General features: G+C 35.5%; 1 long non-coding RNA gene across 1 annotated transcript; it reads right to left on the bottom strand.

Moving 5' to 3' along the window:
- Nucleotides 1-586: 586 nt before the first annotated feature.
- On the bottom strand, nucleotides 587-1,533 carry LOC137235815 (uncharacterized). The gene is made up of 3 exons (XR_010948054.1): nucleotides 1,399-1,533; nucleotides 849-1,172; nucleotides 587-777 (listed from the first exon to the last, which is right to left on the bottom strand). It is a non-coding gene; the product is annotated as an uncharacterized lncRNA (long non-coding RNA).
- Nucleotides 1,534-24,412: the final 22,879 nt, after the last annotated feature.

Genomic DNA, 24,412 nt, shown 5'->3' with positions numbered 1-24,412 from the left:
GGGTGTCTAAGTTGGGAGCTAACCGAATATTATATACTCAGCGTGGATCTAGAAATATTTTGTAATGCTTGATCGGAATAGGGTCGTGGCACCGCCAATTAACAAAAATGTCTCGTAAATTCCTTTTACAATAAAATTTGATAAGTGAAATATCATTGATACAAAACTATTTTTCGCTAAGATATAGCTTATTATTATAGTCTACACTCAAAAAAAGTTTTCCTAAAAATTAGTAAGCCCATATAAATTTAAGGACAAGAAGGGAACAAAATTGCACTAAAGCATTATCGTCCTCGAATAAAGGATATCATTTACTTAAGCTGAAAAAGCATAGGTCAAGTAAATATATCTTTAACTTTAGTAACAATTGTACTTTAAACAAAGAAATATTTTTCCTCAATTCAAGTACAAGTGATACTTAAAATTTTTGCAATTTTAAAGATATGTTAGCCTCAACACAAGTAGATAAAACTACTTCATTTTAGTACTAATATGAGTCTATATCATACTTACTTTTATGATATTTTTTCCTTTATAGAAGTAAATGTTTTACTCAGTAAAATAATTGTTCATATATATATGTACATTTATTTAAATTGTTATTAATAAAGCTTTTTACAAAATGTTTAGAAATAATATTTAAGTTTCACATACATACATATTCTTATTTAATATATGTGCCTTTATTGGTGGGTACGACATTTTTTTTAAATGAACGACTTTAATAAAAAAAAAATTTTGCTTCTGCTCATAAATATTCGCAAAATCGCTATCAATCTGTAAAAAATTATTATAAAAATAAATTATAGTATAATTTAATATAAATAAAATAAATTGAGAACATTTACCAAGCAGTAGCCAAAGCTTTGTTTCAAGATCGGCCACTCAGCCAAAATATGAGATATAGATGCAACTGATTTGAAAAATTGGGTTCTGCTGATAAAACAATGTTGCAATTTTTGTACAACCTCGTCGTAGGGTGGAATATTGTATAGAAGCCAGAGTTTATTTTCCTCACATTCAACAGTAGCTTGGATGACTGTTTGTGAATTTATTTGGGGTTGTTCATTCTCCTTAAAACTGTCTTTGCGTAACCGATAAAATGCGTTGTGATATTTCGTATATAGGGAGCCTCCTGGCTTTCTCCCCTTTCTATGTAAAAAATAAGTATCCTGAAACAAACGGTTTTTTATTAAGATTTTTGTTTTGGCTAATCAATTGGCTATTATATTTTATAATAATTTTTTTTTGTATTATTTAGGGTATTCACAGGTTATCTTATTCGTCGTTTGTGCTATGTTATCAAATTTTATATTGGAAATCATAGCAACAGACAGAAACTAAAGACTTTACAACGAATACGACAGCCCAATTATTGTTTTGTAATTAAAACTCTACCTTGGTTTCTGTAGGAAAAATCACAACAAGTCTTTTAGAAATATTTTCGAATAATTTCGGCCGAGCTGCTATCTTATTATCGAGAATGTATGCGCAAATGGAAGAAGTTATAATTTTTCTCTGTGGTTCTGAAAGTTTTTTGTATATTTCGTACGCCTTCAATAGTGCTACTCCACCAGAACTAGATTTTAAGACGTCTAAAATTGGAATCTATTAAAATTAATGATATTAAATTAATGATAGTTTCCTGGCTGTTTTTCCAACAATTACCTCATTTACGTCATCAACCGCATCACAAAAACTGTTGGTGATAGATTGTGTTGATCCACTGTGGCACTCGCTGTCGTAGCCTTGTGATATTTACCAAAGACGCAAATTATGTTCAAAAATGATCCTGTTGCCAAACAGAGATTTTGGCACTATCTCACTTAAATGGCTGCCTTTCTATAATTCAAAGCCTCTAACGTTATGTTGTGCTCTAGAAAAAATAGTAATAACAAATAATAACAATTGTAAATATTAACAAACAGTTTTGGATGTCCGATTTGAGATGAACTGTGCACAAATGTGGATAAATGGTTTATACACTCTTAGCAAAAAGTTATCGGCATCTAACTTATCACCATGTATGCAGCTTCTTTGATAAAAGTTTATCAGTATACAGCAAAAATAATTCAAAAGGAATTAAAATATTCCCCTACGTTTATCACAGTTATTACACTTTTACACTCTTAACTCACCTTTAAATAAGTCAAAAAACAATTCACCTTTCAAAGAAAATAACAAGTCTAAAAAATCAGCTTCACTCATGCTGCATTACACCGACACTCACAACTTCCAACTTTAAACTGCCAAAACTCTTTTATTTTGACAAAAATAATGAAATCTAACGGGACTTTGCGAAAAACTCCAGCCTGTTGCAAGCGGATGGTATGTATGTGCATGCATATATATCCACATTTATGTGGATTTACATACATATTTACTTATATTCGTATTGCTAGCCCTGTTATGAGATTTTGTTTTTATTTCCTTATTTTGAGGAACGTGTCTTAAACTTAAGTAAAATGTGTACTTGTTTCTGGTTTTAAGCTATTTGTTACTTGATATTCTCGAAATTTACTAAAAATTAGTAAAATTTTATTAAATATCAGGTCAAGGAAATTACTTACTTGTTTTAAGCGCGATTTTTCTTACATTTTAAGAACGAATTTCGTTAAAACCATAAGTTTTTCCTACAAAATTGGAAAATTTCCTAACTTTTGTGCAAAGTAGCATGTTTCCTTAACTTTAGGACAAAAATTTTTTGAGTGTACGACCCTTTTAAACATCTTTTGTATAAAAGTGGACGTGGTATTTAACCGATAACGTCCATTTTTCCTAGAAATGTTACCTGATATAAAGAAATAATATGTACACAGTCTTATTACGATCCTTTAATTTTTCTTCGACTTATGGCTCCCACCACGAACATTTTCAAAAATTTAAATTTTTTCCCTTTTCTCGTTAAAATTTCACTTGGAAAATTAAACACCATTGATTGAAGTTTTGCAAAGATATAGCTTATTTTGTTCGTCCATGGGCGGTGTCACGCCCATTTTCAAAAAAAAATCAAGAGTCTTAATATAAGTCCAATAATCAGGTTTTATGTGTTTTCCAAAACGTTATATATATAAAAAGTCGGCATGGTCACCATCCGATTTCCCTCATTTTTAATAGCGATGGGAGTTGATCGCCAAGGAACCCAAATACCAAATTGCAATACTAATGATAGTATCGATAATATGTCATTCAGTGTAGGCAGTAGGCCAAATATCAATGGCTTCGATTTCCCGGTGGTTACAGGGGCTGAATGTTACACGCTATACTTGCTATTAAGTCGAATGCTGTAGGATTCGATGGAATTAGCATACGATTTATCAAACTAATCCTTCCTTTTGTTATCTCTCCGCTTAATCACATTTAAAATTTTTCTATAACTAGCAGTAGTTTTACTAAAAAATAAATAAATGTAAGACGCGATAACCTCCGAAGAGATCTAAGGCCGAGCTTCCCTTCCAATTTGCGTCGTGCTCCTCTTGATTTTTTCCTACAAATTGGCCGGACGGGACCTACATGTTTTATGCCGACACCGAACGGCATCTGCAAGGCAGATAAGTTTTCACTGAGAGGTTTTCATGGCAGAAATACACTCGGAGCGCTTGCCGAACACTGCCGAGGGGCGACCCCGCTTAGAAAATTTTCTTCTAATTGAAAAACCTTATTTCTAAAATTTTTTGATGTGCTTTGCCCGGGGTGTGAACCCAGTCAATGAAAAATGCCCAAAGTTGTTCCGGTCCCCAAAACTAAGTCTCCGAGTTCCTGCATTGAGTTTAGGCCGATAAGTCTGTTGCCTTCTTTATCGAAGGTATATGAGAAGTTATTGGCAACGCAGATAACTGTCCATATAAATACGAATAATTTGCTAGCGGACGTCCAATTGGGATTCAGAAGAGGGCACAGCTTTGCGTCATCCGTGTTAAAGATTCTTGAAGGTATACGTCCAGCCTATGACAACAATGAACTCACTGTGTTAGTACTACTGGATTTCTCCAAAGCTTTTGATACGGTTGATCTCAAAATTCTTCTTTTCAAGCTCAAAGCCAGCTATAACTTCAGCCCTTTTGCTATCAAGTTAATGAGAAGTTATCACTCCGAGCGATTTCAACAGGTTCAATATGATAACCAAGTCTCTAGTGTACCACAGGGATCGATTCAAGGCCAATATTGTTTACACTCTTCATCAATGACATAGCTACTTGTTGTCACAATCCCTCCATACATGTATATGCAGACGATACACAAATATACATGTCTCGACCTATCCGTCTTTCCGAAGACTTATTTGCTAGGCTGTATGAAGATTTAAGACGTATAGCAAACGGGGCTAACCTAAATAAACTAACTCTCAATGTAGCTACATCTAAGACGATTGCGTTAGCAAATACATCAAATGGCGTAAACAACCTTCCTGATATTATTCTCAATGGAGATAAAATAATTTTTCATAATGTGATAACTAATTTAGGTTATAAAATCAACTCTAAACTGACTTGTGTTGACCATATCAACCTCGTAAGCAAGCTATTGTAACGAATTTACTGCAATGCCTCTTATTTGCAACCTTCTACTAACGTTCGTATCGCTAAAGTGTTGAGTAAATAACTCCAATATTTAATAATACAAAATGGCCTTTATTAAAATACTTCACAATAACACTGATACTTCACAACCAATAGCTTGCTTAAATGAAACTGATTGTCGCGCCTCTACCGTTGCTGCCTTTTATACTCTGTGATTTCCTCGTTGCATCTTCTAGGCGCTTCCAGAATTTACTTAGTTACTGCTATAAAATTATAACTACAGATGCACGTGTATAGCTTCTCATATGCGCGTGTATTTGTGAGCGACACTTCAACAATTATAATTGCATACTTTTGGGAGCATCTCAGATAAGATATCTGTATTTGTTTGTGCGTCTCTTCTCCGCTGCGTGTACGTACATATGTGTAGACATAATGATTCATCTATTAATGTGGATACAAGTCACTGCTTAGCATCGCTTAGAGATTGCAGTACCCCTTAGTGTTGCTAATATCCATTACAATATATAATACCCTGAGTAATTTATACAGAACTGCTTATTTGTTACAACGAGACACTAAGATGAAACTGGTCAAAGCTCTAATAATACCTCAAGTCTCTTATGATGATATACGGTAACCTGGACTCAATTTCCCTCAACAAATTGCAGCTGGCCTTTAATAATGTTGTCCGGTTTGTTTTTGTCTAAAAAGAAATTTGATCATATATCTTCATATGCAATGCAGATTCACGGATGCGATATTTATAATTTCCTAAAAATCGGAAATCTCTGTTTTTTGCATAAGCTAATACACTCACAAAAGCCGCTGTACTAACTTAACAAATTGAGTTTCTGCCTATCTACACGCACTTTGAATCTATTAGTACCGAATTTTAAATACACTACGTCATCTAGAATGTTCTTTGTTAGTACAATCCGTTTATGGAACTCACTCCCATAGGCGACTAAAGCTATTAGGAAAGCAGGATGTTTTAAGCAAGCAGTATTATTTTTTCTTAACCCTTAACTTACCTCTTAATCATATATCTTTATCCTTGTCACAAAAATTTGAACTGAGGATGTTTAATTGTTGAAGAAAAAGTTTATATTATATTATATTACTCTACTTTTATTTTTGATAATGTGATCCGATTGATGTACTATCTAAAAGACTATGTCTTACTTGTACAAAACTCAAATAAACAATAATATTTTATTTTCAATATTTACCCAAATTGTGTCGTGTGCACCGACAGAGAGACGGACGGATGAACGGCCATTGCTAAATCAATTCCTTTTTTCATCCTCAGCATTTTGATGTATGGAAGTCTATATTTTTCTCGATTCGTTTAAGCCCGTAATGCTACCAAATTAATACACTCTGTGTGCAAAGCACGTTGAGTATATTTCAAATTCCGGAAATCTTATTTTTTATTTACACATCTCAAAACAGATAAAACTAATTAAGTGTACCCACTGTACTTTTCATTAAAAATACATTCATTGTACATGTGTCGACTTAATAACACAATTAAACTTTTCAAATAAATAGGGGCAAGTCCGTGGAAATGGACGCGACATTCGCAAGCATTACAACCTGCCTAAAATAGAATATGAGCAGCGAACTGAGCGGATATTACAATATTTCAAGCAACAATTGTGGGTAACTCAAATATGTACGTACATATATATGACAATATATGAAGAGGTTCGGACGTGAAATAAAGACCCAATGCCCCTAATTTTTCGAAATCTAATATATCTTTTTAAAACGCTGGATATAAACTTAAGTACGGTTACGGCGAGCTACTCTTCCAATTTGCGTCGTGCTCCTTTTAATTTTTCCTACAAATTGGCGGGACGGGACCTAGTTTTTATGCCGACTCCGAACGGCATCTGCAAGGCATATGAGTTTTCACTGAGAGATTTTCATGGCAGAAATACACTGGGAGTGCTTGCCAAACACTGCCGAGGGGCGATCCCGCTTAGAAAAATTCTCTTCTAATTGAAAAATTTTGTTTCTAAAATGTTGATGTTGCTTTGCCCGGGGCGTGAACCCAGGACCTTCGGTGTGGTAGGCGGAGCAAGCTACCATCGCACCGCGGCGGCCGCAAAAGCCCCTTTTCATAAGCGGAGACGTATACTGGTACGTAACTTTCCCTCTGTTTATTCTTCGATAAATGTTTAGGTCATTCAATAGAGCACGTTCTTGTGCTTCTAACGATGTACATATATACATTTTTATAGAAGAAATAGAACAAAAGTACAAAATAAATCAAAACTTTAGAGGCCAAAATAAGTTTGCGTTGAAAAACTCTCTAATATAATAAATCCAATGAAATTTGGATAGGATGGGAAGATTTCCTCATTTAACCACTTCTAGTTGACAAATATATATATATATATATATTGTAACGAATTTACTTGCAAATCCTCTTATTTGCCCTTTTGCTAAGTTCGTATCACTAAATTGTTGAATAAATAACTCCAATATTGAAAAATGGAAAAATGGCCTTTATTAAAGTAGTTCACAATAACACTTATACTTTGCAATTAGCAGGCTTAATAACCAAACTGATAGCTTAAATGAAACTGACTTTCAAAATAATACTGCTATTGCTCGCTAGATATCGTCTTAATCGAAACTGATTATAGCGCCTCTACCGCTGGTGCTTTTATACTCTTTGATTTCCTCGTGGCATCTTCTAGGCGCTTCCAGAATTTACTTAGTTGCCGCCATATAATTATAACTACAGATCCACGTATATAGCTTCTCATATGCGTGTTTTTGTGAGCGACACTTCAACAATTACAATTGCATACTTTTGGGAGCATCTCTTCTCTGCTGCGTGTACGTACATATGTGTAGACATAATATTTTATTCGTTTATGTAGATACAAGTGACTGTCTGCTTTATTGTTGTTGTGACTTCATTTACTTAGCATCAGACTAGGGATGTGAGTATCACCTGGTGTCTCTCATATTCGTCACAATATATTAGGGCGGGTCGATTTAAAAATCGCTCATTGCTCTGGGAAAATCGTATTCTAGGGATCAAAATAAGAAACTTTGCCCATGGAACCATACCTCTAAAACGAATTCTGATGTCCCCCACTTTGGGTCGAACTTTTGGGTAGGGGTAATTTCAATTCTACCTGCTGTGTCTTGTGGTGGCTTAAAAAAAACAACACAAGAAATTTTACGATCTGCAATTGTGTCACAGTGATACCTTAATTTTTTAAAACGGTTGAATAAAAAACCTACACAACTATGTTTACGACATGCAAATGCATCACAGTGATGCCTTGGTTTTAAAAGGGGGTTGTAAAAACGCTAATTTCTATTTTTCTAATTTCTAATTTTTTTTAAATTTCTTTTCTATTACTAAGTTAAATTCATTTTTTCATTTACATATGTTCTGACTAAATAAATTTCTAAAGAGAAAAATAAACTCCAAAAAGAAAAAACATAGGCATTTCAAAGTGGGATTTTTCAAAATTTGCCCCTACGACCCAAAGGGGGGACATCAGAATTCGTTTTAGAGGTATGGTTCCTTCGGCAAAGTTTCTTATTTTGATCCCTAGAATATGATTTTCACAGAGCAATGGGCGATTTTTTTGCCTCCCCACAAATCGACCCGGCCTAATATATATATATTGTTACGATTATTAGCAAAACTGAGGAGTGCTGCCATCTCCAGGCCGATGCTAAGCAGTGACGTGAATTCACATCAATAATTCAATCATTATGTATCTACATAAACGAATCAATACTTGCGTCTATACATATGTACACATTCCGACGAGCAACATTTACATACAAGGCAGCGAGAGATGAGATGTCACACACCGATGAATTTACTTATACGCTTATGTGTGTGCGGGAGACTGTAAACTACAAACACAGGCATATATCTTATCTGAGTGGTCACAAGAGAGGGCAATAATTTGTGCACGTAGTTGTGGCTGGCGATTTTGTAGCCGAAACAACTAGTAACTTCTGGAAATCGAAGAGCCTAGAAGTATGCAGCGTAAACTATAAAAGCGGTGCAGGCGAGTAAGAAGAATTCAGTTTGATTTGAGTTGATCAGCAGTTACGACTAAGAAGATATCTAGCGAGCAATACCAGTATTATTTTGATTAGTGGAGTTTCATTTGAGCTATCAGTTTGGTTATTAAGCTATTCGTTGCACAGTTTGAGTGTTATTGTGAAGCATTTTAATAAAGGCCATTTTTCCATTATTCAATATTGGAGTTATTTATTCAACAGTTTAGCGATACGAACCTAGCAAAAGGGGCAAATAAGAGGATTTGCAAGCAAATTCGTTACAATTGGTGTCAGAAGAGGAATTGTTGAATAAATTCCGGAGGACAACAAGGACATGGCAAAGTTCAGTGAATTGAAGATCCAGCAACTGAAGAAGGAGTTGGAGAGCCGTGGATTGAATACAGGCGGCGTTAAACTTGAACTTCAGGCACGGCTACGAGAGGCAATGGAAGCGGAAGGAATTGATGTGGAAGAGTATGACTTTCATCTTGATGGCGAGGAAGTAACAAAAATTGAAGAGAAAAACGAAACATCGCAGACAGTTACGAGCACAGACTTGAACATGATTTTGGCTGCAATATCTGCTCAAACATCGACAATGTCATCACAGATGGAATCCCAAGAGACACGAATAACATCGAAAATTGAAGCACAAGAAACGCGTATGGCAGAAATGTCGACACAGATTACATCAAAGATGGAGACACAATTGGAAGAACAGAAGACATATTTGGCATCTCAACTGGAAGCGCAAGAGGCACGTATATCTGAAATGTCGGCACAAATTTCGGAACAGGTATCAGCGCAGCTCTTTGTGAATCTGGAAGAGCAGGATGCAAAAATTTTACAACTCGAGGACAAAATTGATGCCGAAATAGAAGCGTTAAAAGGTCGTATGGAGCAGTTACAACCAAACCGCCCAGCTGTTTCAGCGAGTAATCCAAAGGTAAAGACACCATCCTTTGACGGTTCTGTTCCTTTTCAGGTCTTTAAGCTACAGTTTGAGAAGACCGCAGCAGTGAACCAATGGAATGCTGAAGATAAAGTTGCAGCTCTGTTCGTGGCACTGAAAGGGCCTGCCGCGGAAATCTTACAGACCATCCCAGAGTACGAGCGGAACCACTACGAAACATTGATGAGCGCTTTAGAGAGACGTTACGGAAGCGAGCAAAGGAAACAGATATTCCAAATTGAGTTGCAAAACCGCTACCAAAAAAGCTAACGAGACTTTGCAGGAGTTTGCTTCGGACATTGAAAGATTGGCTCATCTTGCAAATGCGGATGCACCCGTGGAATACACAGAAAGAGTGAAGATTCAGAGCTTTATAAATGGCATAAGGGACGTCGAAACGAAGCGAGCCACATACGCGAACCCAAAGCTAACATTCGCAGAAACGGTGTCACAAGCTCTGATTCAGGAAACGTCGTCGCTTCTGTGTAAGCCAGTTTTCAAAGCACGCCGTGTGGAAGTAGAAAGGCCAGAGTGGGTAGACGCAATATTGGAGGCACTGAAAGGATCGCAAAAGCGAAGTGAAAAAGTTATCAAATGCTTCAAATGCGGGAAGTCCGGTCACATAGCACGTCATTGCGATCTTGGTCTTAATAGTTCCAACAATGTGGGTGGCCGTAAACGCAAAGCTGGAGGAGATGAGCAAGAGCGAGTAAGAGGTAGAGAGCTAGATCCAGCTATTGAATGCCCTGTGATATCTGTGTCGCAAATTGGAAGGAAATCAAGCAGTCTTACCGTCAGAGGGAATGTGGATGGCAAAGAACGAGTACTGACTGTAGATACGGGCGCATCTCATTCCTTGATCCGATCTGACTTGGTCAACAGGAGAGTAAAACCGTTACCTGGAGCAAGGTTGCGTACGGTCACTGGCGAGTATAATCAAGTCCAGGGAGAAGTAATATGTGAAGTCTTAATTGGGAAGGTCATGGTTTTACACAAATTCGTTGTGGCGGAGATTGTCGATGAAGTTATATTGGGAGTGGATTTCTTGGTTGACCATGACATCAAGATCGATATGCGGAGAAGGGCGATGCATTATAAGAACCAGGATGTGCCAATTAACTTCAGTTTGGAAAAAGGTTTCAGCAGTAATAGAGTACTGGTGGAGAAAAGTCGACAAAGGCCACGAAAGTCAAAGGTAAAGGTTGATGAAACGAATGGGCCAAATAAATCAAAATCAAAAGTACCTGCGAGAGAAACACTGGCATTGACGAAACCTAAAAGGCGCAGGAAAACGAAGCAACGAATTTCCGAGAAAGAATGCGAGGGCAGTTTCAAGCCGGAGCGCACTACTGTTGTAAAATGTGGGAACGATACCGATTATGCAAAGAAAATTCGTACAGCGCAAGCTCTACGAAGTGGTTCATTGGCCAAACAACAGAGTGTGAAGGAACGAACCAGGGTATTGAGTGGTACGATGAAACCCAGGTACCATGAGAACAATAATTCGAAAGGTTTCTTGGCGGGAGATTTGGTACTGTTATACAAACCTCACCGGCGGAAAGGTGTTCCATCCAAATTTCGGTGCAGTTGGGAAGGCCCGTACGAGGTTGTGAAGAAGATCAGTGATACCATCTACCGCATACAAAGCATTGAGAAACCACGGAGTAGAAGAGTGTTACATTTGGAGATGCTAGCGGCGTTTAGATTGGGAGATTTGTCTGATCGGGACGATCAGACTTAGGTGGAGGGCAGTGTTACGATTATTAGCAAAACTGAGGAGTGCTGCCATCTCCAGGCCGATGCTAAGCAGTGACGTGAATTCACATCAATAATTCAATCATTATGTATCTACATAAACGAATCAATACTTGCGTCTATACATATGTACACATTCCGACGAGCAACATTTACATACAAGGCAGCGAGAGATGAGATGTCACACACCGATGAATTTACTTATACCCTTATGTGTGTGCGGGAGACTGTAAACTACAAACACAGGCATATATCTTATCTGAGTGGTCACAAGAGAGGGCAATAATTTGTGCACGTAGTTGTGGCTGGCGATTTTGTAGCCGAAACAACTAGTAACTTCTGGAAATCGAAGAGCCTAGAAGTATGCAGCGTAAACTATAAAAGCGGTGCAGGCGAGTAAGAAGAATTCAGTTTGATTTGAGTTGATCAGCAGTTACGACTAAGAAGATATCTAGCGAGCAATACCAGTATTATTTTGATTAGTGGAGTTTCATTTGAGCTATCAGTTTGGTTATTAAGCTATTCGTTGCACAGTTTGAGTGTTATTGTGAAGCATTTTAATAAAGGCCATTTTTCCATTATTCAATATTGGAGTTATTTATTCAACAGTTTAGCGATACGAACCTAGCAAAAGGGGCAAATAAGAGGATTTGCAAGCAAATTCGTTACAATAGGGTGACTCATGATAGCATATAAACTTATAAGGTGTAAAATTATATCCATTTACACACGCGGTTATATGAACGCACCTAGTAATACTCTTGATAAACTTGATTGTTTTTCAGCTGTATTATTGCCAAAAAAAAATTTTTGATTGTTATACAAATTAAAAAATACCAAGATTAAGTGAAAAATCAAAACTAAAACGCCTTTACTTGCTGATGTTGGAGATTTCTGATGAAAATGCCGGCTGTTATGTCTGCAAGGTTGCATTCCTTTGAGTTTACCGCGTTTACACAATGAAATGTGCGCGTAAATTTATACAAATTGTGTAAATGATTTTTCATATAAAATTTGACAGCTCGTGCGTAAACTAGATAAATTTATACGTTTACACACTTTATAAGGCATTTATACGGTTACATGAGTACCCCTAATATATTTCAAGCAGATAATATTCACAAGAAAAATGCAAGCTAGTTTGTACTGCTTTCTTTTTTGTGGCTGCATATGAAATTGTTGAATACACCAATAAACCCTACATTAATCTTTAAAATTAATATCTCGTTGAAATCAGAACTGATTTTAGATTTTCCTCAGACAATCCTTTGTATATATAAAATAAGAAAGAGATACAATTTAAATTTTCGTCGTATTTTGTAAGATTTCTCTAACATCTCCAAGAATCAATTAATAGTTAATAAACTGCGGAAAGCGCAAAATGCCCTCTTTCTGACAACATACAAGTTTCGTTGGCTAAACGGAAATAAAGTTATAGGCCAATATATGGATCAATCAATGGACTTGACAAATTGTATAGCGTTTTATTTTCTGGCAAAAGTTATATTCTAAAAAGCAGATAACGCCTTGACGAGGTATTTCGTTCTTTTTTGAAAATTGTTGCCTGCTCGCAACGCAAAACCGTTACACTTTTACCCTGCATAAAACGGCGGTGTGGCATTGCAACTCTGCTAAACTAGCTGATCGTGACAATTTATTTTCGTAACTTCACATATTTTTAGTCGAAGCAAATTGAAATGAAGGAAATAATTCCTAATGAATTTTTATTATCATTGACAGTGCGTTTGTGAAAATCAGCTAACACACGGGGTAGCCATTTATGTTCTATGCATGCACTATAAATGTTCAAGATTTGCTGGGATAGGAGTAACTGTATTAAGGCTTTACCATTTACTTAGGCGGCCACCGTGGTGTTATGGTAGCGTGCTCCGCCTACCACACTGTATGCCCTGGGTTCACACCCCGGGCAAAGCAACATCAAAATTTTAGAAATAAGGGTTTTCAATTAGAAGAAAACTTTTCTAAGCGGGGTCGTCCCTCGGCAGTGTTTGGCAAGTGCTCCGGGTGTATTTCTGCGATGAAAAGCTCTAAGTGAAAACTCATATGCCTTGCAGATGCCGTTCAGAGTCGGCATAAAACATGTAGGTCCCGTCCAGCCAATTTGTAGGGAAAATCAAGAGGAGCACGAAGCAAATTGGAAGAGAAGCTCGGCCTTTGACCTCCTCGGAAGTTATCGCGCCTTACATTAATTTTTATTTATTTTTATTTACTCAGGCAACAATTTATTTCAGAAAAGAAAACGCTATTAGACACCAATAAAAACGTTACCCGAACTTTCCGGAAGAATTTTAGTAAACAGACCTATTTAACATCTGAAAGCTTTTTTAATTTCGCGTCGAGGTTTGCTTATTGCAGGCGTATTGCAGGATCAATATATAAAACGTCCGTTTTCTAAAGTTTTTTTAATGCTAAATAAAAGTGTAGACAAAATTTTATTAAACGCAAAAATATACATAGATATGTGTTTAACAGCGCAACAATATAAAGAAAGGACGTTATATTTATTTAGTAAAACATCCAAATTTGCAAACCCGATGAAGCCTTTCTTTGAAATTATGTTTCCCTATCCAAAATGAGGGGAAAGAATAAACTACATATTTGATTGCCACAACATACACGTATTTGACCTGTAATCCCAAGTGATAGAAATAAATTCTGACCACGTTTGATTTTCGGTACGTTATGGAGCTTATTTGGTATTCGTCCACGTATAAATAAACAAACAATTGCAAAGAATTGTTGTTTTGAAAAAGTATAGCAAAGTGCGTCATTTCATTTCGCTAGACTAATAATAAATACGGTTGATTTGTTATTTTGATATAGCAAAATATGTTTGTTCAGCTAATTAAAACAAACAAAAAACAAGTAAGGGTGTCTAAGTTTGGAGGTAACCGGATATTATATACTCAGCGTGGATCTAGAAATGTTTTGTAATGCTTGATCGGAATATGGCCATGGCACCGCCAACTAAAAAAAATGTCTCGTAAATTCCTTTTACAATAAAACTTGATAAGTGAAATATCATTGATACAAAACTATTTTTCGCTAAGATATCGCTTATTATTATAGTCTACGACCCTTTCAAACATCTTTTATATAAAAGTGGGCGTGCTTTTTAACCGATCACGTTCATTGTCCTAGAAATATTTTCTGCTATAAAGACATAATATGTACACAATCTTATTACGATCCTTTAATTTTTCTTCGAGTTATGGCTCCCGCCACGAAAATTTTCAAAAATTAAAAAATTTTCCTTTTTCTCTTTAAAATTTCACTTGGAAAATTAAGCACCATTGATATAAACCATCTAAAATGATAGCTTATTTTATTCGTCCACGGGCGGTGCCACACCCATTTTCAAAAAAAATCAAGAGTCTTAATATCAGCGCAGTAATCAGGTTTTATGTGTTTTCCAAAACGTTATATATATATAAAAAGTGGGCGTGGTCACCATCCGATTTTCCTCATTTTTAATAGCGATGGGAGATGAGCGCCAAGGAACCCATATACCAAATTGCAATATTTTATTTTCATTATTTACTCAAGTTGTGTCGTATGCACCGACAGAGAGACGGACGGATGAACGGACATGGCTAAATTAATTCCTATTTTCATCCTCAGCATTTTGATATATGGAAGTCTATATATATCTCGATTCGTTTAAGCCCGTTATGCTACCAAAGTTATGCACTCTGTGCGCAAAGAACGCTGAGTATAACAAGATTGACTTTGACTAGCTTTAACATAAATTTAGATGTATTTTTGTTATTTCAAATTCCTGGAATCTCATTTTTTATTTACACGTCTCCGTCTCAATTAGGTATAAATAGCGCCGACGAAATTAAACTCGGTGTACTTTATAGTTAAAAAGGGGTAGAAAAGGTTTTAAAATATAATGAATCTACGAAATAAATTTGTGCTGCTGTTTGATCTGCTTTGCTGCATCTTAAGCTATACGAATGCGGAATATCGCATGATACGTGGCTCATATTCACATATAAAGAACAGCCCCCATACAGTGGCAATATTCCATGGATCCACCTATAGATGCGTTGGTTCTATAGTCAGTATTAGATCGGTAGTTACAGTAGCGCATTGCGTAAAGGATAATAGTGCGGGTCTCATCGTTGTGGGCGGTATAACCAATTTAAAATCATATGTAGCGATCGAACACTGTGTGCAGGAAATACATCCTCATGCTTCTGTGGATATAGCAGTGGTTAAAGTGGCTCCATCCTTTGAAGATGATGATAAAGTAAAAATAATAGAACTTTGTCAGGATCAAATACCACCGGGAAAATTGTTGGAAGTCAGTGGATGGGGTTCGTTATCTAGAGACGAGGGAAATGTTGATCCTATTCTCACAGCTCATTCTATGGTATATCAACATACAGGAACAACCTTGACTACTATAGAATGTTTGTCGTTTGGAGCTACTGGGGCGGGAGGCGTTTACAAGGGACGACTTTGCGCGGTGGCACAAGGTTTCAAGGACGATTCTCCGGATATATATATAGATGTAACAAATCCAAGTGTTAAAAACTTTATAAAATCCAAAATGTAACTGAGAGGTGTTATTATAAATTGACTGTTGATTGGAATATCACCCTAACACGACATAGCAGTTGAAATATGGTGATATTCCGCTCAGCAGTCGAAATGATGATATATTTTCCTTGTAACATGTACCAATAAAGTGTTATAATTGTCTGTAAATAAATAATTTTTATTGTATGCAATGAAAGTGTGACGCATGTAAATGAATTAAGTTGTGAGAGCAAACTTTGATCACAACTTTAAAGTTCCCTCGTGTATGAATAGATCATGAGATGAAAACGAAATTGCGGTTGTCATTCCCTGGCAAACTTCGCTCAAAACGGCTGAACAAACGAATTCTATGGAAGTCAATCTAATAAGTAAGTAAGTAAGTATAACGACACCGAAGCCAACCAATTAGTTTTTGGTTTTCCGCCATATTCATAACCTATAAATTTTTGCGTTGGAGAATTTATTCACATTTTGGGGATTGTATTTTTTGTTTTTTCTATTTTATGAAGTTATGACATTTTTTAGGTTAAGAGACCAATAAGCGATGCCAATATAGTACATTTATATATGATTAAGTGAAAATATGGTTACGAATTGGGCGTTATGAGTATGGCAAGTTTTCCAGGGTCTTTAAACAGGCGATATTTTGCCAAAATAGGATTTTACTTTGGAAATAGGTGTCGCTGGATATCGCATTGTTCGAGCTTTTTGGAAAACCTTCTGAAAGCGGTGCCGCTATTTAAAAAAAATATTTGGCGCGTTTTACCTCAAAAGAAATTTAAGCCCAAACTTCGCTTCCTAAAAAGGGGGCAGAAATTACAGTTTATATGGTGTATAACTATATATACCGATCACTATGATTTTTTCAGACAACAACATACGCTATATAGTCATCATTTGGTGAAATTTAAAGCTTCTAGCTGTTAAAATGGGGCAGTAATTACGAAAAGTTCTTATGTGAACAATCGGTTGTATTGATATAAGCTATATATACGACCGATCTCCTCCATTTTTTTCAGACAATAATATGTGCAATATACGAAAGCATATGGTGAAATTTGAAGCTCCAATCTGATAAATTGAGGACGATATGACAAAAATTCTCTATTCTGAAAAATTGGTTGTATGGGTGATATATGCTGTAGTGGTCTGATCCGGCCGGTTTCGAAAAATGTCTAGTAGGGCTGCTATTCGAGTGGATGGTCCCTTTAAACCAAATCTTACAGTAAACCCTATTCATATTTGCACTTCTAAATTATGGGCAGGCAAAGAAATGCGGATAAGTGTATTTGACACTTTGAACTTTCCTCGAACTGCTCTCCTGCCTATAGTAGCAATGCCGGTTTGTGTTCGTCAGTATAAGTTGGCAAAGGAAACTTAACATTAACAATGATTTGTGCTGAAAGTGCTGGATATGATACGTGTCGGGCAGTTCCTGGAACACCGGGCGTTGTGAATGGAGAATTGTGTGCGGTGCTATCAGGTGCGACAGGTCTTGCGAACTCCGGATATCCGGACATATATACAAATATAAATGTTGTACAAGTTCAACAATTTGTTCGACTTATGATGAAGTTTTAATATGACTGAAAGCCCAATTCTGAATGTTTCATGAACGTCCCACCGTCAAAAGATATTGAGTTTATCTTAAGATGGATCGTTTTTGACACAAATTCTGAGAGAGGGTGCAATTTTTTATATTTTTTTCTTTTATTAAGTACTTTGATATATGTACAATATAGCTACATAAATTTTTTCAATAAATATAATTTTTTTCTTTTAACCCCTTTGTAATTCACTTAATCTTTCTATTCCAAATCGGGTTTAGATAATTGATATGCGAGAGAGAGAAGGAATTGCATAAAGCCATAGTTGCTTCTTTGCAATGTTGTTACGGTTTCTATAAATGAAAAAGTTTAAAGATATCACTTTAATTTTTATTAAATACTGAGCCATTTGGTAATCTTAATATTAATGCAAAAAAGTCGCAAGGAAACAAAGCACAATTTGACACTCTGCCTCATCGAAATCCGTTCATATTTCAGTCACTCCTTTTGTACTGCTAAGCTAAAGAGTATCCTTTTCAGAGATTTTTGGTGGATTTTGAAACTATCAAGCTTTAGAAATATCAAGACGTGGAAAGCCGCAAATGTAACACAAACAAGTAAGGAAGGCTAAGTTCGGGTGTAGCCGAACATTACATACTCAGCTGAGAGCTTTGGAGACAAAATAAGGGAAAATCACCATGTAGGAAAATGAACCTAAGGTATGTTTGTATTATATGGGTATCAAATGGAAGGTATTAATAAGTATTTTAAAAGGGAGTGGGCCTTAGCTCTATAGGTGGACGCCTTTTCGAGATATCGCCATAAAGGTGGACCAGGATTGACTCTAGAATGTGTTTGTACGATATGGGTATAAAATGAAAGGTGGTAATTAGGTGAACCTAAGGTAACCCTGGAATGTGTTTGTATTACATGGGTATCAAATGGAAGGTATTAAAAAGTATTTTAAAAGGGAGTGGGACATAGTTCTATAGGTGGACGCCATTTCGGGATGTCGCTATAAAGGTGGACTAGGATTGACTCTAGAATGTGTTTGTACGATATGGGTATCAAATGAAAGGTGTTAATAAGTATATTAAAAGGAAGTGGGCCTAAGTTCTATAGGTGGACGCCTTTTCGAGATATCTCAATAAAGGTGGACAAGGGGTGACTCTAGAATGTGTTTGTACGATATGGGTATCAAATGAAAGGTGGTAATGAGTATTTTAAAAAGGAGTGGGCCTTAGTTCTATAGGTGGACGCCTTTTCGAGATATCGCCATAAAGGTGGACCAGAGGTGACTCTAGAATGTGTTTGTACGATATGGGTATCAAATAAAAGGTGGTAATTAGTATTTTAAAAGGGAGTGGGCCTTAGTTATATAGGTGGACGCCTTTTCGAGATATCGCCATAAAGGTGGACTAGGATTGACTCTAGAATGTGTTTGTACGATATGGGTATCAAATGAAAGGTGTTAATAAGTATTTTAAAGGGAAGTGGGCCTAAGTTCTATAGGTGGACGCCTTTTCGAGATATCTCAATAAAGGTGGACAAGGGGTGACTCTAGAATGTGTTTGTACGATATGGGTATCAAATGAAACGTATTAAAAAGTATTTTAAAAGGGAGTGGCCCATAGTTCTATAGGTGGACGCCATTTCGGGATGTCGCCATAAAGATGGACCAGAGGTGACTCTAAATGTGTTTTTACGATGTGGGTATCAAATGAAAGGTGTTAATGAATATTTTAAAAGGGAGTTGGCCCTAGTTCTATAGGTGGACGTCTTTTTGAGATATCGCAATAAAGGTGGACCAGGGTTGTCTCTAGAATGCGTTTGTGTGACATGTGCATCAAATGAAAGGTGCTAATGAGTATTTTAAAAGGGAGTTGGCCTTAGTTCTATAGGTGGACGCCTTTTCGAGATATCGCCATCGGTTGTCTTTAGAATCGGTTGTCTTTAGAATGCGTTTGTACGATATGGGTATCAAATGAAAGGTGTTAATAAGTATTTTATATATGGGGTATTCCATCCCATTTCGACCAATTTTGAACCCAACCCCTTTAGAATTGGCTGAAAATTTTTCTTCTTTTTCTAGCTTACGAAAGACGTTTTTCAAATTTATTCATCCAACTCAAAAAAAGTTATGAATTAAAAAAAAAACACCGTTTTTGTTTTCAAAATGCTATAACTTTTTCAAAAATTGACCGTTTGGGATCTTTTTTTTTTTTTTTAAAAAAACCTTCAATCAATTCTGCAATCATCCCCACTATTACCGGAGTGGGCCGAGATTTTTTTTTTTATTTTATTTAATTTTATTTAATTGAATTTTTTTATTCATTAACGGCCAATAAACAAATTAATTATGAAAAAAAAACTTTTTTTGTATTTTTTCCGAAAAGTACATTTAAAAACATATTTAAAAAAAAAATGATCCCAAACGGTCAACTTTTGAAAAAGTTATAGAAACTTATTTTGAGTTGGAAAACGGTGTTTTTTTCAGAATACTATAACTTTTTCAAAAATTAACCGTTTGGGATCATTTTTTTTTAAATAAAAAAAAAAAAAAAAACAAGTAAGAACGGGACTGTCTTCGGCTTTCATGAATGGGGCTGAACAATAATCTTATCCCGCTCGTAATCTGCGAATCATCGGATGTATAAGATAAGAAATATATAGTGAACAGATCTACATACCTTAACGATTTTTAAGATAAATATAAAATAAAAAACAGGTAGGTACTTTGTGTGAGGATCCAAAGTTTCAGGTTTTTTGTGGTCTGCGTGTAAAAACTATGACTACGAATCACGTATTTCAAAAATATATGACGAAAACGTAACTATTTGATGAAATTTGATGAATTTTGAGGCTTCTAGCCGTAAAAAAGGGGCAAAATTGACAGTTTATATGAAGTATATAATATATATACCACCGATCTCTATGATTTTTTCAGACAACAATATATGCTATACATGTAAGCATTTGTGAAATTTGAAGCTTCTAGCTGTTAAAATGGGGCCGACATCGCAAAAAAAATATATATATACTATATATATATACTATATATACCATCATATATATATTATATATATCACCGATCTCTATGATTTTTTGACACAACAATACATACTATATACGTAAGCAATCGGTGAAATTTGAAGCTTATAGCTGTTAAAATGGGGTAGAAATTGCGAAAAGTTTCTTATCTGAACAATCGGTTGTATGAGATATATACTATATATAAAACCGATCTCTATGATTTTTTCAGACAACAATATATGCTATATACGTAAGCAATCGGTGAAATTTGAAGCTTATAGCTGTTAAAATGGGGTAGAAATTGCGAAAAGTTTCTTATCTGAACAATCGGTTGTATGAGATATATACTATATATACAACCGATATCTATGATTTTTTCAGACAACAATATATGCTATATACGTAAGCAATCGGTGAAATTTGAAGCTTATAGCTGTTAAAATGGGGTAGAAATTGCGAAAAATTTCTTATCTGAACAATCGGTTGTGTGAGATATATACTATATATACAACGGATCTCTATGATTTTTTCAGACAACAATATATGCTATATACGTAAGCAATCGGTGAAATTTGGAGCTTATATCTGTTAAAATGGGGTAGAAATTGCGAAAAGTTTCTTATCTGAACAATCGGTTGTATGAGATATATACGATATATACAACAGATCTCTATGATTTTTTCAGACAACAATATATGCTATATGCGTAAGCAACCGGTGAAATTTGAAGCTTATATCTGTTAAAATGGGGTAGAAATTGCGAAAAGTTTCTTATCTGAACAATCGGTTGTATGAGATATATACTATATATACAACCGATCTCTATGATTTTTTAAGACAACAATATATGCTATATACGTAAGCAATCGGTGAAATTTGGAGCTTATATCTGTTAAAATGGGGTAGAAATTGCGAAAAGATTCTTATCTGAACAATCGGTTGTATGAGATATATACTATATATACAACCGATCTCTATGATTTTTTCAGACAACAATATATGCTATATACGTAAGCAATCGGTGAAATTTGGAGCTTATATCTGTTAAAATGGGGTAGAAATTGAGAAAAGTTTCTTATCTGAACAATCGGTTGTATGAGATATATACTATATATACAACCGATCTCTATGATTTTTTCAGACAACAATATATGCTATATACGTAAGCAATCGGTGAAATTTGGAGCTTATATCTGTTAAAATGGGGTAGAAATTGCGAAAAGTTTCTTATCTGAACAATCGGTTGTATGAGATATATACTATATATACAACCGATCTCTATGATTTTTTCAGACAACAATATATGCTATATACGTAAGCAATCGGTGAAATTTGAAGCTTATAGCTGTTAAAATGGGGTAGAAATTGCGAAAAGTTTCTTATCTGAACAATCGGTTGTATGATATATATACTATATATACAACCGATATCTATGATTTTTTCAGACAACAATATATGCTATATACGTAAGCAATCGGTGAAATTTGGAGCTTATATCTGTTAAAATGGGGTAGAAATTGCGAAAAGTTTCTTATCTGAACAATCGGTTGTATGAGATATATACTATATATACAACCGATCTCTATGGTTTTTTCATACAACAATATATGCTATATACGTAAGCAATCGGTGAAATTTGGAGCTTATATCTGTTAAAATGGGGTAGAAATTGCGAAAAGTTTCTTATCTGAACAATCGGTTGTATGAGATATATACTATATATACAACCGATCTCTATGATTTTTTCAGACAACAATATATGCTATATACGTAAGCAATCGGTGAAATTTGAAGCTTATAGCTGTTAAAATGGGGTAGAAATTGCGAAAAGTTTCTTATCTGAACAATCGGTTGTATGAGATATATACTATATATACAACCGATCTCTATGATTTTTTAAGAGAACAATATATGCTATATACGTAAGCAATCGGTGAAATTTGGAGCTTATATCTGTTAGAATGGGGTAGAAATTGCGAAAAGATTCTTATCTGAACAATCGGTTGTATGAGATATATACTATATATACAACCGATCTCTATGATTTTTTCAGACAACAATATATGCTATATACGTAAGCAATCGGTGAAATTTGAAGCTTATAGCTGTTAAAATGGGGTAGAAATTGCGAAAAGTTTCTTATCTGAACAATCGGTTGTATGAGATATATACTATATATACAACCGATCTCTATGATTTTTTCAGACAACAATATATGCTATATACGTAAGCAATCGGTGAAATTTGGAGCTTATATCTGTTAAAATGGGGTAGAAATTGAGAAAAGTTTCTTATCTGAACAATCGGTTGTATGAGATATATACTATATATACAACCGATCTCTATGAGTTTTTCAGACAACAATATATGCTATATACGTAAGCAATCGGTGAAATTTGGAGCTTATATCTGTTAAAATGGGGTAGAAATTGCGAAAAGTTTCTTATCTGAACAATCGGTTGTATGAGATATATACTATATATGCAACCGATCTCTATGATTTTTTCAGACAACAATATATGCTATATAAGTAAGCAATCGGTGAAATTTGAAGCTTATAGCTGTTAAAATGGGGTAGAAATTGCGAAAAGTTTGTTATCTGAACAATCGGTTGTATGAGATATATACTATATATACAACCGATCTCTATGACTTTTTCAGACAACAATATATGCTATATACGTAAGCAATCGGTGAAATTTGGAGCTTATATCTGTTAAAATGGGGTAGAAATTGCGAAAAGTTTCTTATCTGAACATTCGGTTGTATGAGATATATACTATATATACAACCGATCTCTATGATTTTTTCAGACAACAATATATGCTATATACGTAAGCATTCGTTGAAATTTGAAGCCTTTAGCTCTTAAAATAGGGCAGTAATTAGGAAAGTTGTGGGGGATATATACTATATATACGACCGATCTCATCAATTTTTTCAGGCAAGAATATGTGCAATATACGAAAGTATATGGTGAAGTTTGAAGCTTCAATCTGTTAAATCCTCTTTTTCTGAAAAATCGGTTGTATGGAGGATATATACTATAGTGGTCCGATCCGGTCGGTTCAGACAAATGTCTAATCGGACACCCAAATCCACCCGCTCACCAAATTTTATCAAGATATCTCAAAAATTGAGGGACTAGTTTGCATACAAACAGACAGACGGACAGACGGACATGGCTAAATCAACTCAGCTCTTCAACCTGATTATTTCGGTATACTTAATGGTGGGTCTATCTATTTTCCTTTAAGGACTTACAATTTTCGGTTTCGTGACGAAATTAATATACCATTTCATTTTCATGAAAGGTATAAAAAACACGTGTCACACAATTGAGGCCAATGGACTCCTAAACTACTGAATCGATTTTGAATTTGTTTTGCACCCCGCGTGTAGTTTGGTCTAACTTGAAATATAGGATAGGTGACTGGGTGACTAGGGTCTCGAGATATAGGCCAAAACGTGGACCCGGATACCCCTAAAGTGTGTTTATAGAATATGGATACCAAATGAAAGCTGTTTATGAGTGCTTTAGTAGAGGATAATTTTCATACCCCTGTGTGACTAGGGTCTCGAGATATAGGCCAAAACGTGGACCCGGGTACCCCTAGAGTGTGTTTATGGAATATGGATATCAAATGAAAACTGTTGGTGAGTGCTTTAGTAGATTGTAATTTTCATACGCCTGGGTGACTATGGTCTCGAGATATAGCCCAAAACGTGGACCCGGGTACCCCTAGAGTGTGTTTATAGAGTATGGATATCAAATGAAAGCTGTTGATGAGTGGAGTAGAGGGTAATTTTCATACCCCTGGGTGACTAGGGTCTCGAGATATAGGCCAAACGTGGACCCGGGTACCCTTAGAGTGTGTTTATAGAATATGGATATCAGATGAAAGCTGTGGATGAGTGCTATAGCAGAGGGTAATTTTCATACCCCTGGGTGACTCGGGTCTCGAGATATAGGCCAAAACGTGGAC

Source organism: Eurosta solidaginis, unplaced genomic scaffold (genome assembly GCF_040869045.1).
Source record: "Eurosta solidaginis isolate ZX-2024a unplaced genomic scaffold, ASM4086904v1 ctg00001089.1, whole genome shotgun sequence".
Taxonomy (NCBI): Eukaryota; Metazoa; Arthropoda; class Insecta; order Diptera; family Tephritidae; genus Eurosta; species Eurosta solidaginis.
This window is presented reverse-complemented; position numbering and strand designations above follow the sequence as displayed.